The sequence below is a fragment of the Garra rufa genome, unplaced genomic scaffold (assembly GCF_049309525.1).
Source record: "Garra rufa unplaced genomic scaffold, GarRuf1.0 hap1_unplaced_004, whole genome shotgun sequence".
Taxonomy (NCBI): Eukaryota; Metazoa; Chordata; class Actinopteri; order Cypriniformes; family Cyprinidae; genus Garra; species Garra rufa.
The window spans coordinates 2,814,844-2,830,885 of NW_027394279.1; the positions used below are offsets into that span (position 1 = coordinate 2,814,844).

Here is a 16,042-nt window from a genome sequence, read left to right on the forward strand (position 1 = left end):
TTTTATTTGATTACCTTTAAAAGACGTGCAAATGAATTCTTTGTTGACACAGACGGATGCAGCCGTACATCTCATGTTCGTTATTAAAAACCTTTGAAACAGGTCATTTGCATTCAATGCGGCTCTTTAAAATATTCTTCTTATTGTGTGCAATCGCTGGAGTGTTTTTATTTAAATGCCTTTAAAAGACGTGCAAATTATGTATTTGTTGACAGACTGATAATGCAGCCGTACATCTCATGTTCGTTAGTAAAACGTTTGAAATAGCTAATTTACACCCAATGTAGCTCTTTAAAATATTATTCTATATTTATTGTGTACAATCGCTGGAGTGTTTTTATTTAAATGCTTTTAATAGACGTGCAGTCATGTATAATTCTCAGTCGGGTAAGTTAGCTCCGAGAAGCTCGTCTGTGTAATACATTTGCTGAAGACACTGCTTCAAGTTTGAAATAAAACAGATCACAAACTGATTTAGCTGTTGATGTGTTGTAATGGGTATTTAGAGTTAAATCGCTGTAATATTTTAATTTTAAAGGCGTTCTAATTCGAGCAAATTAGGTCGTTTGTGAGCAGATATACAGAGAGAGTACGTGCTGAAGCTGTAACGTTACACGGTGAAGGAAATGCTTAGAGTTTTGAATAAATTAGCTCAAATAGCTGAATTCAGGTCTTGGTGTGTTCTAATGGGTATTTACAATTAAATCGCTGGAATATTTTAATTTTAAAGGCGTTATTTATTTGCATTTTCTACTTAAGTCAAAGTGAAAGTAGGTCAGAGCTCAGCGATCTCCTGTTGAGTAGAGAGGATTTACTCCTTTAGAGGGCGCCTTTTTCTCAGCCCATTCAATTCTATGGGACATATTTCCATTCAGTGGAGAGGTATTGCTCCATTAGAGGGCGAAATTTTAGGAATTTTTAATATAAAAAAATTAATATTAAATCAACTGTAAGTCTGATCATTCCAAAAAGATATAGCAACACTTTCGTGACCAGGGCCCAGGGCTCCGCCGAGTTTGGGGCTTGTAGCCTTAAAGCTCTAGGAGGAGTAGCGTATAGAATTTTAGTCTCAGAAGAAGTTTAATAATAACTAGAAGCTAAAGTTCGATGACAAACTTTAAATGTTGGCTTGGAGAGCCAAATTGGGCATCCTTGGGGCAAAAGGGCCAGCCCAGAACACTTAGAGCTCTGTAATTGAATTGTTGCTAGTAAAAATGCTATTACGATAAGTAATGCTTAGTATATTTTAGGCTAAAACAGCTTGCCATAGTGGATTAATATGTGTATTTTAGGTTAAAACGGCTTGCCATACGAGATTCGTGCAGCGCTTGCTTCAAAGCCACGACGCGTTGCTGTGCGGTTGAGGCGAAAAGCAGAAATAAGCAAGTATTTAACCTTTTTATTATATGACTGTACTATTATTGTGTTGAATCGCTGGAGTGTTTGTATTAAAATACCTTTAAAAGTCGTGCAAATGATGTCTTTGTTAACAGACACATAAATGCAGCCGTGCATCTCATGTTCGTTAGTGAAACGTTTGAAATAGCTCATTTACACTCAATGCAGCTCTTTAAAATATTCTTCTATATTTATTGTGTGCAATCGCTGGAATGTTTTTATTTGATTACCTTTAAAAGACGTGCAAATGAATTCTTTGTTGACAGAGGGATGCAGCCGTACATCTCATGTTCGTTAGTAAAACGTTTGAAATAGCTCATTTACACCCAATGTAGCTCTTTAAAATATTCTTCTATATTTATTGAGTGCAATCGCTGGAATGTTTTTATTTGATTACCTTTAAAAGACGTGCAAATTAATTCTTTGTTGACACAGACGGATGCAGCCTTGCATCTCATGTTCGTTATTAACCCTCTGGGGTTCTTCGGTCACTTTTGACCGGAATTTTTTAAATAAAAAAAATTTAAAAATCGTAGCTTCATCGGAATGGTATGAAACCTGGTGACTTTTATGGTACTTGGTATATGAACACACAAAAAAATTGGGGACAGGATTGGAAAAGTCTAAGTGGTCGTAAAAAAAATAGTCACACTCGGGGTCTTCGGGTCAAAATGACCGGCCATAGGAAATGAATGGGAAATTGGCAAAAATATGAAAATACAGAGTTTTTTTGTGCATACAATCTACAAATCAGCCACAATCCAGAAAAAAAGCACACAACTGTGAAGGGGTGACTCTCTAAAACATCAAGAGTGCAAAACACTACAATACACTCACACACACACACACTTATACACACAAAAACACACGCACACACAAATGAATGTGTGTCATTTCAAAAGCTAATTTTGGGAAATGTGTGAAATAGAGGCAATCAATGTAAGAAATAAAGCACACAGCAATGAAAGCATGAGACTGTAAGCCATCAGAGTTCCAAAATAGACACACACACACACACACACACACACACACACACACACACACACACACACACAGGGAAATATGAGATTGGTGAGACTGTAACAGAGGAATGTGAGACTATGAATCAAATAAAAGGGAGACATTGGATCCAAAATCCAAAAGTCACACACCATGTCACACACACACACACACACACACACACACACACACACACACACACACACACACACACACGGAAAAAAGATTTCAAAACAAGCAAAGTGCTATATGGAGACACTCTGTTGTGATTTGTCACAACCTGATCTGTAATCACAATTAGTATGTAAATAATATGTAATTATAGTTAGAATGATATTTAAAACAAACTTTTTTTTCCTCTATTTTTTATTTACTATTTGACAATTGTTATACTTTTCTGTTATTTTAGATTTATGTTCATAATTGCTGTTGCCTTTTGAATAAGAGTTACTGTTCATTGAATATGTAAAAAAAGAATGCACATAAAATGTAAATAGGGTTAGGATGATATTTAAAATATTTTTATTTCTCTATTTTCCATTTAATGTTTGATAATTATACTTTTGCTGTTATTTTGTTGCCCATGCTGTTGCTGTTCATAATTCCTGTGCTAAATAAGAGTTATTGTTTATTGAATTTTACAAAAAATTATTTAAATCAAAATGTTCATTATAAAAAGGTTACAAAATAAAAAAAAATGGTATGACTGAAAGAACGGCATTTTTATTCAGTTAGAATTAAAACAATGGGTAACAAAATGCTTTCCATTGTTTCTCTTTCTAATGCAATGTTCTGGTTTGACTGTATTATAAAGTAAAACTGGCACTTCAAATTACCAGTTAAACCAATCAAACAAACAAAAAACTTGGCAAATAATAAAAAAAAGTCTTTGATAATCTAATTTTATATAATAAAATCCACAACCTGAAAAGGCATTGGCAAATATGTGCAAAAATAACTAGAATTCACAAATCCTTCTATAGAGAGCATTACATCCATCTAGTGGTTAAAATAGGATATTGCCTGGTAATTATGCTCACTACGCCACCAGATGGCACAAATCCGACTTCAAAAAAATATTTTCTATAGGCCAGGTATCTACTTTAAACTAAAATACAGCATTAATTAAAAAAGAATAAAAATTATATATATTAAAAAAAATTCTATTATATTCAATGGCAAAAAATAGATCATAATTGTAGCATAAATATTAATTATTATCATAAAATTCTGTCAAAACACGACAGAAAAAAAGAAAAAATATTATTGAACAAAAATACATTTGATTGATTTTACTGAAAAAAAGGAAATAATGATTTCAGGGCTCCGGTCACTTTTGACCGTGAGGGCCCTGAGTGTGACTGGTCGGGGAAGAACCCCAGAGGGTTAAAAACCTTTGAAACAGGTCATTTGCATTCAATGCGGCTCTTTAAAATATTCTTCTATATTTATTGTGTGCAATCGCTGGAGTGTTTTTATTTAAATGCCTTTAAAAGACGTGCAAATTATGTATTTGTTGACAGACTGATAATGCAGCCGTACATCTCACGTTCGTTAGTAAAACGTTTGAAATAGCTAATTTACACCCAATGTAGCTCTTTAAAATATTCTTCTATATTTATTGTGTACAATTGCTGGAGTGTTTTTATTTAAATGCTTTTAAAAGACGTGCAGTCATGTATAATTCTCAGTCGGGTAACGTAAGTTAGCTCCGAGCCGTGAAGCTCGTCTGTGTAATACATTTGCTGAAGACACTGCTTCAACTTTGAAATAAAACAGATCACAAACTGATTTAGCTGTTGATGTGTTGTAATGGGTATTTAGAGTTAAATCGCTGTAATATTTTAATTTTAAAGGCGTTCTAATTCGAGCAAATCATGTCGTTTGTGAGCAGATATACAGAGAGAGTACGTGCTGAAGCTGTACACGGTGAAGGAAATGCTTAGAGTTTTGAATAAATTAGCTCAAATAGGTCTTGGTGTGTTCTAATGGGTATTTACAATTAAATCGCTGGAATATTTTAATTTTAAAGGCGTTATTTATTTGCATTTTCCACCTAAGTCAAAGTGAAAGTAGGTCAGAGCTCAGCGATCTCCTGTTGAGTAGAGAGGATTTACTCCTTTAGAGGGCGCCTTTTTCTCAGCCCATTCAATTCTAAGGGACATATTTCCATTCAGTGGAGAGGTATTGCTCCATTAGAGGGCGAAATTTTAGGAATTTTTAATATAAAAAAATTAATATTAAATCAACTGTAAGTCTGATCATTCCAAAAAGATATAGCAACACTTTCGTGACCAGGGCCCAGGGCTCCGCCGAGTTTGGGGCTTGTAGGCTTAAAGCTCTAGGAGGAGTAGCGTATAGAATTTTAGTCTCAGAAGAATTTTAATAATAATAATAATAATAATAAGTTTAAATAGCATAACAATATGTTGGCTCTCCAAGCCAACATAACTAGAAGCTAAAGTTCGATGACAAACTTTAAATGTTGGCTTGGAGAAGCAAACCGGGCAGCCTTCGGGCAAAAGGGCCAGCCCAGAACACTTAGAGCTCTCTGATTGAATTGTTGCTAGTAAAAATGCTATTACGATAAGTAATGCTTAGTATATTTTAGGCTAAACAGCTTGCCATAGAGGATTTATGTGTATTTTAGGTTAAAACGGCTTGCCATACAACAAGTGTGCAGCGCGTGCTTGAAAGCGTTGCTGTGCGGTTGAGCCTAAAAGCAGAAATAAGCAAGCATTTAAGCTGTGTAATATATTACTTTACTATTATTGTGTTTAATCGCTGGAGTGTTTGTATTTAAATACCTTTAAAAGACGTGCAAATTATGTCTTTGATGCAGATGAAGACTGAGCAGTGCATTCAATGTTAGTTAGTTAAGCCAGTGAAAAAAGTCATTTGCACTCAATGTAGGTCTTTAAAATATTCTTCTATATTTATTGTGTGCAATCGCTGGAGTGTTTGTATTTAAATGCCTTTAAAAGACGTGCAGTCATGTATAATTGTCAGTCGGACATCTCGGAGCTCATGTCTTAACACACTGCTGAACACATCACTCTCTGTATGAAAAAAAAAAAGCTCACAAACAACTGCATTTAGCTGTTGATATTTTCTAATGGGTGGACTGAATTAAATCGCTGCAATATTGTAATTTTAAAGGCGGTCAAATTCGTGCAAATTATGTCGTTCATCTCCATGTATACTCGTTTAAGGCAACCTGTATGCGGTGAAGGAAATGCTTAGGGGTTTCAATAAATTCGCTCAAACAGCTGAATTCAGGTCTTGATGTGTTCTAATGGGTATTTACAATTAAATGGCTGGAAAATTGTAATTTTAAAGGCGTTATTTATATGCATTTTCCACCGAAGTCAAAGTGAAAGTATAGGTCACAGCTCGGTAACATGTTCGTTAGTGAAACCTACTGAATAGCTCATTTGCAGCTAATGTTGTTCTTTAAAATATTCTTCTATATTTATTGTGTTGGATCGCTAGAGTGTTTTTATTTAAATGCTTTTAAAAGACGTGCAGTCATAATTCTCAGTCGAGTAAGTTAGCTCCGACCCGTGAAAGCTCGTCTGTATAACACATTTGCTGAAGACAGTGCTTTAACTTTGAAATAAAACAGATCACAAAAGGCTGATTTGTTGATGTGTTCTAATGGGTATTTACAAATAAATCGCTGAAATATATTAATTTTAAAGGCGTTCTAATTCGTGCAAATTATGTTGTTTATGAGCACATAGAGAGAGTACATGCCGACGGCTTGTATAAGCGCTGACGGGTGCGAGCTTTTCTTTTACAAGAAATACTCATAAACCACTGAATTTAGCTGTTGATATGTTCTAATGGGTATTTAGAGTTAAATCGCTGTAATATTTACATTTTTAAGGCGGTATTTATTTCTATTTCCACCGTTTTCAGAGTGACTGTAAGTAAGAGGTTTGAATCCCGCCTCTTCAGTCGAGAGGTATTACTGTTAGAGGGCGCATTTTTTCTCAGCCCATGTAATTCATTGGGAAATTTGTCATATTCAAAAATTAATAATAAATCAACTGTACATCTGATCAGTCCAAATAGATATAGCAACTCTTTCGGGACAAGGGCCCAGGTCTCTGCCAAGTTTGGGCCTTGTGGCTTCAAAGGCCTCGGAGGAGTAGCTGTCAGAAATTTCTTTAGGTCATAAGAATAATAATAATAATAATAAGTTTAAATAGCATAACAATATGTTGGCTTCTCCAAGCCAACATAACTAGAAGCTAAAGTTCGATGACAAACTTTAAATGTTGGCTTGGAGAGCCAAATTGGGCAGCCTTGGGGCAAAAGGGACAGCCCAGAACACTTAGAGCTCTCTGATTGAATTGTTGCTAGTAAAAATGGCAGTACGACAAGAAATGCTTAGTATATTTTAGGCTAAAACAGCTTGCCATAGAGGATCGTGTGTGGATTTTACGATAAAACGGCTTGCCATACAACAAGTTTGCAGCGCGTGCTTGAAACCCACGACGCGTTGCTGTGCGGTTGAGCCTAAAAGCAGAAATAAGCAAGCATTTAAGCTGTGTAATATATTACTCTACTATTATTGTGTTTAATCGCTGGAGTGTTTGTATTTAAATACCTTTAAAAGACGTGCAAATGATGTGTTTGATGATGCAGACGAAGACTGAGCAGTGCATCCAATGTTAGTTAGTTAAGCCTATGAAAAAAGTCATTTGCACCCAATGTAGGTCTTTAAAATATTCTTCTATATTTATTGTGTGCAATCGCTGGAGTGTTTGTATTTAAATGCCTTTAAAAGACGTGCAGTCATGTATAATTCTCAGACGGACATCTCGGAGCTCATGTCTAACACACTGCTGAACGCAGCGCTCTCAAACAACTGCATTTAGCTGTTGATATTTTCTAATGGGTGGACTGAATTAAATCGCTGCAATATTGTAATTTTAAAGGCGTTCTAATTCGTGCAAATTATGTCGTTCGTCTCCATGTATACTCGTTGAAAGCAATCTGTACGCGGTGAAGGAAATGCTTAGGGGTTTCAATAAATTCACTCAAACAGCTGAATTCAGGTCTTGACGTGTTCTAATGGGTATTTACAATTAAATGGCTGGAATATTGTAATTTTAAAGGCGTTATTTATATGCATTTTCCACCGAAGTCAAAGTGAAAGTATAGGTCACAGCTCGGTAACATGTTCGTTAGTGAAACCTATTGAATAGCTCATTTGCAGCTAATATAGTTCTTTAAAATATTCTTGTATATTTATTGTGTTGGATCGCTGGAGTGTTTTTATTTAACTGCTTTTAAAAGACGTTCAGTCATGTATTATTCTCAGTCGGGTAAGTTAGCTCCGAGCCGTGAAAGCTCGTCTGTATAACACATTTGCTGAAGACAGTGCTTTAACTTTGAAATAAAACAGATCACAAAAGGCTGATTTGTTGATGTGTTCTAATGGGTATTTACAAACAAATCGCTGAAATATATTTATTTTAAAGGCGTTCTAATTCGTGCAATTTATGTTGTTTGTGAGCACATACAGAGAGAGTTCGTGCTGACGGCTTGTATAAGCGCTGAAGGGTGCGAGCTTTTCTTTTACAAGAACTACTCACAAACCACTGAATTTAACTGTTGATATGTTCTAATGCGTATTTAGAGTTAAATCGCTGTAATAATTAAATTTTTAAGGCGATATTTATTTGTATTTCCACCGATTTCAGAGTAAAGATCTGTAAGTGAGAGGTTTGAGTCCCGCCTCTTCAGTCGAGAGGTATTACTGTTAGAGGGCGCATTTTTTCTCAGCCCATGTAATTCATTGGGAAATGTGTCATATTCAAAAATTAATAATAAATCAACTGTAAGTCTGATCAGTCTAAAAAGATATAGCAACTAACTTCAGAGCAGGACCCAGGTATCTGCCAAGTTTGGGGCTTGTGGCATTCAAGCCCTAGGAGGAGTAGCGTTTGTAAATTCGTGTACCATAAGAATAATAACATATAATAATAATAATAATAAGTTTAAATAGCATAACAGTATGTTGGCTCTCCAAGCCAACATAACTAGAAGCTAAAGTTCGATGACAAACTTTAAATGTTGGCTTGGAGAAGCAAACCGGGCAGCCTTCGGGCAAAAGGGCCAGCCCAGAACACTTAGAGCTCTGTAATTGAATTGTTGCTAGTAAAAATGCGATTACGATAAGTAATGCTTAGTATATTTTAGGCTAAAACAGCTTGCCATAGTGAATTAATGTATTTTAGGTTAAAACGGCTTGCCATACAAGATTCGTGCAGCGCCTGCTTCAAAGCCACGACGCGTTGCTGTGCGGTTGATGCGAAAATCAGAAATAAGCAAGCATGTAACCTTTTTATTATATGACTGTACTATTATTGTGTTGAATCGCTGGAGTGTTTGTATTAAAATACCTTTAAAAGACGTGCAAATGATGTCTTTGTTAACAGACACATAAATGCAGCCGTGCATCTCATGTTAGTTAAGCCTATGAAAAACGTAATTTGCACCCAATGTAGGTCTTTAAAATATTCTTCTATATTTATTGTGTGCAATCGCTGGAGTGTTTTTATTTAAATGCCTTTAAAAGACGTGCAAATGATGTATTTGTTGACAGACTGATAATGCAGCCATACATCTGATGTTCGTTAGTGAAACGTTTGAAATAGCTCATTTACACCCAATGCAGCTCTTGAAAATATTCTTCTATATTTATTGTGTGAAATCGCTGGAGTGTTTTTATTTAAATGCCTTTAAAAGACGTGCAAATGATGTATTTGTTGACAGACTGATAATGCAGCCATACATCTGATGTTCGTTAGTGAAACGTTTGAAATAGCTCATTTACACCCAATGCAGCTCTTGAAAATATTCTACTATATTTATTGTGTTGAATCGCTGGAGTGTTTTTATTTAAATGCCTTTAAAAGACGTGCAGTCATGTATAATTCTCAGACGGACATCTCGGAGCTCATGTCTAACACACTGCTGAACGCAGCGCTCTCTGTATGAAAACAAAATGCCCACAAACAACTGCATTTAGCTGTTGATATTTTCTAATGGGTGGAATGAATTAAATCGCTGCAATATTGCAATTTTAAAGGCGTTCTAATTCGTGCAAATTATGTCGTTCGTCTCCATGTATACTCGTTGAAAGCAATCTGTACGCGGTGAAGGAAATGCTTAGGGTTTTCAATAAATTCGCTCAAACAGCTGAATTCAGGTCTTGATGTGTTCTAATGGGTATTTACAATTAAATGGCTGGAATATTGTAATTTTAAAGGCGTTATTTATATGCATTTTCCACCGAAGTCAAAGTGAAAGTAAATCACAGCTCGGTAACATGTTCGTTAGTGAAACCTATTAAATAGCTCATTTGCAGCTAATGTAGTTCTTTAAAATATTCTTGTATATTTATTGTGTTGGATCGCTGGAGTGTTTTTATTTAAATGCTTTTAAAAGACGTGCAGTCATGTTTAATTCTCAGTCGAGTTAGCTCCGAGCCGTGAAAGCTCGTCTGTATAACACATTTGCTGAAGACAGTGCTTTAACTTTGAAATAAAACAGATCACAAAAGGCTGATTTGTTGATGTGTTCTAATGGGTATTTACAAATAAATCGCTGAAATATATTAATTTTAAAGGCGTTCTAATTCGTGCAAATTATGTTGTTTATGAGCACATACAGAGAGAGTTCGTGCTGACGGCTTGTATACTCGCTGAAGGGTGCGAGCTTTTCTTTTACAAGAACTACTCACAAACCACTGAATTTAGCTGTTGATGTGTGTTCTAATGGGTATTTAGAGTTAAATCGCTGTAATATTTAAATTTTTAAAGCGGTATTTATTTGTATTTCCACCGATTTCAGAGTGACTGTAAGTAAGAGGTTTGAGTCCCGCCTCTTCAGTCGAGAGGTATTGCGCCTCTAGATGGCGCATTTTTTCTCAGCCCATTGAAATCCTATAGAAATTTTTCATGTAAAAAAATTAATATTAAATCAACTGTAAGTCTGATCATTCCAAAAAGATATAGCAACACTTTCGTGACCAGGGCCCAGGGCTCTGCCGAGTTTGGGGCTTGTAGCCTTAAAGCTCTAGGAGGAGTAGCGTATAGAATTTTAGTCTCAGAAGAAGTTTAATAATAACTAGAAGCTAAAGTTCCATGACAAACTTTAAATGTTGGCTTGGAGAGCCAAATTGGGCAGCCTTGGGGCAAAAGGGCCAGCCCAGAACACTTAGAGCTCTGTAATTGAATTGTTGCTAGTAAAAATGCTATTACGATAAGTAATGCTTAGTATATTTTAGGCTAAAACAGCTTGCCATAGTGGATTAATATGTGTATTTTAGGTTAAAACGGCTTGCCATACGAGATTCGTGCAGCGCTTGCTTCAAAGCCACGACGCGTTGCTGTGCGGTTGAGGCGAAAAGCAGAAATAAGCAAGCATTTAACCTTTTTATTATATGACTGTACTATTATTGTGTTGAATCGCTGGAGTGTTTGTATTAAAATACCTTTAAAAGTCGTGCAAATGATGTCTTTGTTAACAGACACATAAATGCAGCCGTGCATCTCATGTTCGTTAGTGAAACGTTTGAAATAGCTCATTTACACTCAATGCAGCTCTTTAAAATATTCTTTTATATTTATTGTGTGCAATCGCTGGAATGTTTTTATTTGATTACCTTTAAAAGACGTGCAAATGAATTCTTTGTTGACACAGACGGATGCAGCCGTGCATCTCATGTTCGTTAGTAAAAACCTTTGAAACAGGTCATTTGCATTCAATGCGGCTCTTTAAAATATTGTTCTATATTTATTGTGTGCAATCGCTGGAGTGTTTTTATTTAAATGCCTTTAAAAGACGTGCAAATTATGTATTTGTTGACAGACTGATAATGCAGCCGTACATCTCATGTTCGTTAGTAAAACGTTTGAAATAGCTCATTTACACCCAATGTAGCTCTTTAAAATATTCTTCTATATTTATTGTGTACAATCGCTGGAGTGTTTTTATTTAAATGCTTTTAAAAGACGTGCAGTCATGTATAATTCTCAGTCAGGTAACGTAAGTTAGCTCCGAGCCGTGAAGCTCGTCTGTGTAATACATTTGCTGAAGACACTGCTTCAACTTTGAAATAAAACAGATCACAAACTGATTTAGCTGTTGATGTGTTGTAATGGGTATTTAGAGTTAAATCGCTGTAATATTTTAATTTTAAAGGCGTTCTAATTCGAGCAAATTAGGTCGTTTGTGAGCAGATATTCAGAGAGAGTACGCGCTGAAGCTGTACACGGTGAAGGAAATGCTTAGAGTTTTGAATAAATTAGCTCAAATAGCTGAATTCAGGTCTTGGTGTGTTCTAATGGGTATTTACAATTAAATCGCTGGAATATTTTAATTTTAAAGGCGTTATTTATTTGCATTTTCCACCTAAGTCAAAGTGAAAGTAGGTCAGAGCTCAGCGATCTCCTGTTGAGTAGAGAGGATTTACTCCTTTAGAGGGCGCCTTTTTCTCAGCCCATTCAATTCTATGGGACATATTTCCATTCAGTGGAGAGGTATTGCTCCATTAGAGGGCGAAATTTTAGGAATTTTTAATATAAAAAAATTAATATTAAATCAACTGTAAGTCTGATCATTCCAAAAAGATATAGCAACACTTTCGTGACCAGGGCCCAGGGCTCCGCCGAGTTTGGGGCTTGTAGGCTTAAAGCTCTAGGAGGAGTAGCGTATAGAATTTTAGTCTCAGAAGAATTTTAATAATAATAATAAGTTTAAATAGCATAACAATATGTTGGCTCTCCAAGCCAACATAACTAGAAGCTAAAGTTCGATGACAAACTTTAAATGTTGGCTTGGAGAAGCAAACCTGGCAGCCTTCGGGTAAAAGGGCCAGCCCAGAACACCATAGTGGATTAATATGTGTATTTTAGGTTAAAACGGCTTGCCATACTGGAATAAGTGATGAGCGCCTGCTTCAAAGCCGCGTCGCGTTGCCGTGCGGTTGAGCCGAAAAGCAGAAATAAGCAAGCATTTAAACTTTTTATTATATGACTGAACTATTATTGTGTTGAATCGCCGGAGTGTTTGTATTAAAATACCTTTAAAAGACGTGCAAATGATGTCTTTGTTAACAGACACATAAATGCAGCCGTGCATCTCATCCCAGATAGCACACATACGTTGGGCCGACGTCGTCCCGACTTACAAAATTCCATCGGCGCGATGTCGCTCCGAGGTCGTTTGCTAATCGGCAAGACGTCGCCGCGATGTCGGCATTTGATCGCAAATGCTCTCCGGCCGACATTCGGCCGATGCAGCTTTAAATCCCGGCTGCTCGGCGTGGTTCACCGGCGTTTCGCTCATTCCTATTCTAACGTACCACCCGCGGCAGGAGCCGCTGGTTTATAATAAAACAATACACAGGACACCACTCTCAATAACGGTTGCTTGTTTATTAACATTTTCAAGGCAGACATTAAACATACAAATACATTTACATTTATCAGATATATTTGTATCAAAAGTGACATACAAATGAGAATCATTCACTCTTTCAAAGATTAACCACAGCATTTGCAGTAAAACCATAGTAAAAACTAAATCAATATTTTTACTACAATAACCGTTTAACAATGACTGTTGCATTAAAACCACAGTAAGTACAAAACTAACCATTACTATAGTATTTGCAGTAAAACCATAGCAACCACATTTATTATGATTTTAAAAAACTATGGTTACTACAGTCATGCTTACCACAGTTTTACTTTAGTATTACTACAATTCAACTATAGTAGAACCATGGCATCAAAACCTTATGAACCAAAAAAAAAAAAAAAAAAAAAAAAACTTGTTTACTACACTTATAGTTGCTACAGTTTTGCTATTGAAAAACCATGGTTAACTGCTCTATAATTATATACACATTTCATAATACTTCTCATTTCAAAGTAGGTTTACAGAAAATGCATTTTTCCAAGGTTACAATGTAAAAAAAAAAAAAAAACTTTAATCAGCCAGAGGTGACTGAGACTTACTGGGAAAGATCTTTTAGCAACAAAGAAATGTCCATATGACAGCATCTCAAAGATAAAGGTAATTATCTATTTTCATTGCCACATCAGAATCTAATCTATCTTCATGGCAAAAACCAATGTACAATATTACAAGAGCTACATGAACACAAAATAAAAACTGAGCAAACACTACAGCAGTTAAAATGTTTTAAGTTATATGATACAAATTTTAAAATCTTTTATGATAAAACATTACTAAAGTCTCCAGTGAAGTGTTCAGTTAAACACAATCATTTAACATTATTAAAGGGTAAGGTCAACAATGTTCAATCCACTTTGTATGTTACAAAGTTGTTAATATATGTAAAAGATTTCTCTGAGATCCCCAGTTTATTTATGAGCAAAACTCTGCTGCATGACGGAAAACGCAGTATTTTGTCATTTTGTTGATGCAAAAAGTGTTTTTGTCAAAATTCATAATTTCATTATGAGTCATCCTGCAGAGTGTTGCTTATAAGTAAAAAGGGATTTATAGGTAAACAGATTTACAGATATTAGAAACACTGCAATAATACAAAGCGGCTTGAAAATGTATACCCTTAAAGGCAATATAAGGATAATATTTCACAGTTTTGTATGTCCATGTACAGCTGGCATCATCTGAAGACTTGAGTGTTGCGGTCTTCTGAAGTCTTCACAAGTAAGGCTGGATCTGATCTTGAACTGGTGTAACCTCTGGTAACCTTGGGATGGGCATCCAGAGAAAGAAACAGGAAAGCAAAAGGAGAAAGATTAGCATAGCAGCTTTTCATATTATTTCAGACAAAGGATGATTTATTTAAATTACATATAATTGTAGTGCAATGTTTTGAGATGTGTTATGTGAATGCTTGGCTAAAAATGTGTATTTTTATTTAATTTAAACAAAAAGATTGTACCTGACCCCTGGACATTATCAGGAAGACTATTTTAAAGTTAAGGAATAAAATACAAAAAATGTGCTTATATACTTTAGTGGACTTTGATACATTCTCACTATTATCAATAGTCCAGAGTTTTGTAACCTCATTAGAGGCCAAATACTATCGCTGCTGTTGCCCGTATTTGTGTTTATTGTGATCTGGTTTAATCACAATAAGAATTTTTATAGAACCCTTGGTAAATATATTATTTGCCCTCAGTATTCAGGGAGCAGACACGGAATGGACTACATATGCCACAGTATAATTTTAAGGGTTAGTTCACCCAAATATGAAAATTCTGTCATTAATTCCTCACTCTCATGTCATTACAAAACTGTAAGACCTTTGTTCATCTTAAAAACACCAATTAAGATGTTTTGGATGAAATCTGAGAGCTTTCTGACCCTGCATATACAGCAAGGGCCCTGACACGGTCAAGACACAGAAGGGTAGTAAAAGCATTATTAAAATAGTCCATGTGACATCAGCGATTCAACCTTCATTTTATGATGCTACGAGAGTACCAATTTAGTTTCTTTTGTGCACAAAATTACTCTCAGAGTTTCATAAAACTACAGTAGAACCACAGATGTCACATGGACAATGTCAACAATGTCATTACTACCCTTCTCTGTCTTGGTGGTACCCTTGCTGTCTATGCAGGGTCAGAAAACTCTTGGATTTTATCAAAAATATCTTAAATTGTGTTCAGAAGATGAAAGGAGGTCTTACGGGTTTGGAACAACATTAGCGTGAGTAATTAATGACAGAATGTTCATTTTTAGGTGAACTAGCCCTATAAGTGGGAGGTACATCATAACTGTAATGTGCACTTCCTTTCAAAAGTTTACTTCTTTGAAATAAGACACTTCTGCTCACCAAGGCTGCATTTATTTGATCAAAAATGAAGTAAAAACAATAATATTGTAAAATATTATTACAAATTAACAGATTTTTGTGAATATATTGTGAACTTAATTTCTTTTTATCAAAGCTGCATTTTCAGCATCTTTACTCCAGTCTTCAGTGTGACATGATCCTTCAGAAATCATTCTAATTTGGTGATTTGCTGCTGAAAAAACATTTTTAATGTCTAATTATCAATGTCTTATCATTATCAATTATCAAAAGTTAAAGGAAACTAAATAAATGCTGTAAATGAAAAAAAAGAAAAAATATATATATATTTTTATTCATCAAAATATCCTCTTGCTTAAACTCAAACACATGATTAATGATTTCTGAAGGATCATGTGACCCTGAAGACCGGAGTAAAGATACTGAAAATGTAGCTTTGCATCACAGAAATAAATTAGTTCTCTAACTATATTAAAATAGAGAACAATCATTTTAAATTATATTAAATTTACAATATTACTGCTTAACTGTATTATTTATCAAAATACACAAAGCTGTGGTGGGCAGAAGAAACTTTACCATACCAAAACTTACGAAACAGTAGTGTATGTTTGATATTTTACTTACTAGATCATTGGTTTAGAGTACTTTGGAGAAGAAGGTTCACTCTGAGTCTGCTGATGTGCCACAGGCCATCATCATGGAAGAATCTAGGAACAAAACATGCAATTTGTCACAGAGACCACAATATTTAGTATGCAGTTGCTGGTTTATTAGAAGGTTAAACAAGTTAAAGTACAGGTA

General features: G+C 35.2%; 1 protein-coding gene and 1 long non-coding RNA gene across 2 annotated transcripts in view; one reads left to right on the forward strand and one right to left on the reverse strand.

Moving 5' to 3' along the window:
- LOC141312710 (C-1-tetrahydrofolate synthase, cytoplasmic-like) overlaps positions 1-16,042 on the forward strand; it is a 168,128-nt gene that overhangs the window by 32,076 nt on the left and 120,010 nt on the right. The gene's annotated exons all lie outside the window — the stretch shown is intronic.
- LOC141312738 (uncharacterized) lies at positions 12,834-15,919 on the reverse strand. Its single transcript, XR_012349265.1, has 2 exons — positions 15,866-15,919; positions 12,834-14,161 (listed from the first exon to the last, which is right to left on the reverse strand). It is a non-coding gene; the product is annotated as an uncharacterized lncRNA (long non-coding RNA).